This window comes from Aplysia californica, unplaced genomic scaffold, assembly GCF_000002075.1.
Source record: "Aplysia californica isolate F4 #8 unplaced genomic scaffold, AplCal3.0 scaffold00021, whole genome shotgun sequence".
Classification (NCBI taxonomy): Eukaryota; Metazoa; Mollusca; class Gastropoda; order Aplysiida; family Aplysiidae; genus Aplysia; species Aplysia californica.
In genome coordinates, this window is record NW_004797291.1 from 1,807,600 (window position 1) to 1,809,585 (window position 1,986).

A 1,986-nucleotide genomic window follows, 5' to 3' on the forward strand; every position below is an offset into this window, starting at 1 on the left:
GGTTGGGGGGGGGTTGGGGGGGTTGCCATTTTCATAGCCATTCGTGTAGAAACTGGCCAGGTAAAAGAAGCCGAGCCGTTGGGTAAAAGCTGCATCCTTATCAAGCTAGTCGAGGAACTAAAGGCATGTCGCTACCTCAAAATTATAAATTTCTATCTGCTCAGTACTTAGTTTTGAGGAAATTTAAAGTAAACAATTTTGAGTCTCACAACATGAAAAACTTTTTTAATGCAACATTTTGATTATTTTGATGACGACTCCGAATAATCCTACGGTTATGATAGAGCAGATAGGAAATTTGGTGTTTTACCTAATGTTCTTAGTAACTCAAAAGGGCCAAAGGTCAGATAGAACTTTGTAATTCTAAGGTAGCGATTATTCTCAAAGATTACATGGGAATCCCAACTCAAAAAATAACAACGCCGTATTGGTGTCTTTGGTGCTTCGATCACCGAAACACGGACCGTCCTAACCTTTTCAAGAGTGCGTTGTTTCACAGACTACCCCCTGTGTGCTGCTCTGGACTTAGAATTCAAATTCTTATTGTCAATTTGCCCAAACCTTTAAGAATTTGCAGCCCATTTAAAATGCATTTTCCGTGCAGGTTTTAGGGTTTGTTTGGGACCTCTATCCCGCATTCCCAAGAAAATAATGCACAGGTCGATTCGGAAGATTTTGTTCGGTGATAAATCCCGACGACAAAAGAACGCTGTACAGGGATGAACTACTTTGTCATCTTGCTGTTGTGCAACCACAATGCCATCTAAAATGATGTCATCCGGATCTAGATTCAATTTAATGTTGGTGTCAAGTGGGTATTAAGCAAGAGGATTATTAACAGGTCTTTGGACGAACTTTTTCTGTCCAGCTAGTAGGTTAATACATCAAGGAGAGTAACCGGTGGATGACTTGGGTTCCAAACTCTTTCTGAACCTTAGCCTTATTGTAGGGGCTTTTATCTTCTTCCCCCCACCCCACCCCCCTCCACCACTTTTGTTTCTTCTTTTTTTTCTTTTTTTTTTTGGGAAAAAGTTTTCTTTGCCACCCTGGTCGCGGTACTACGGGAAAGTTCTGAAATCCCTGGACTTCAACACGACCTAAACTGTGTTGAATCAGGCGTAAACCTCAAGCTCAGCCTAATCAAACTTGCTCTCTTGACATCCAGAACTTGACCGCTTTAAGTCAAGTCACAGCGACTGGACCAACAGACCTCCTTGTTTGAACATGTTTACTGTACTAGTCTTTTCTCCCCCGGGGGCGAGTCGCAGCTTGGGGAGGGGAGAATCAGCGCATGTCCTCACCACGCTACACGACCACCAGACTTACGGGGGTCTGGTGGGGAGGCGGTGGGGGAGGGAGGGGGAGAGAAGGGGGAAGAGAGGAGGCAGAGAAACGGAAAGGTAGAGAGAGAGGGGGAGAGATGGAGAGGGAGGGGGCAGAGAGACAGAGAGAGAGAGGGGGGCGGAGAATGAGTAAAAGGGAGATCGAAAGGGTATAACAGAGGGAGATGGGTATTTTCATCTTCTTTTTTTGGGGGGGGCGAGGGGTGCTTTATGTCGATCAAAAGGGGAAAACAAATATAAGGGGGACTGGAATGTGGGGGAGGGGGTTACAAAGTATACTTTTATGAAAGAGATAAGGAAAGTGGATATGTGAAAAATTCAAATGGACGAGGGGAAAGCTTTTGTCTTTGAGAAAAAGATGCAATGTTATAAACTGGAACGAGGGGAGGGGGGGTGCAAGGGTGTTGCAGGGAAAATGAAATGATCTGAAAAAGATTCTGGGGTGATGTCTGTAAAAAGGTTTGTTTGTTTTTGGGGGTTTTCTGTGTGTTTTTTTTGTTTGTTTGCTTGTTTGTTTATATATTTGTTGTTGTAACCGCTTTTGCTGCTGCTGCTGTTGTTGTTGTTGTTGTTGTTGTTGTTGTTGTTGTTGTTGTTGTTGTTGTTGTTGTTGTTGTTGTTGTTGTTGTTGTTGTTGTTGTTG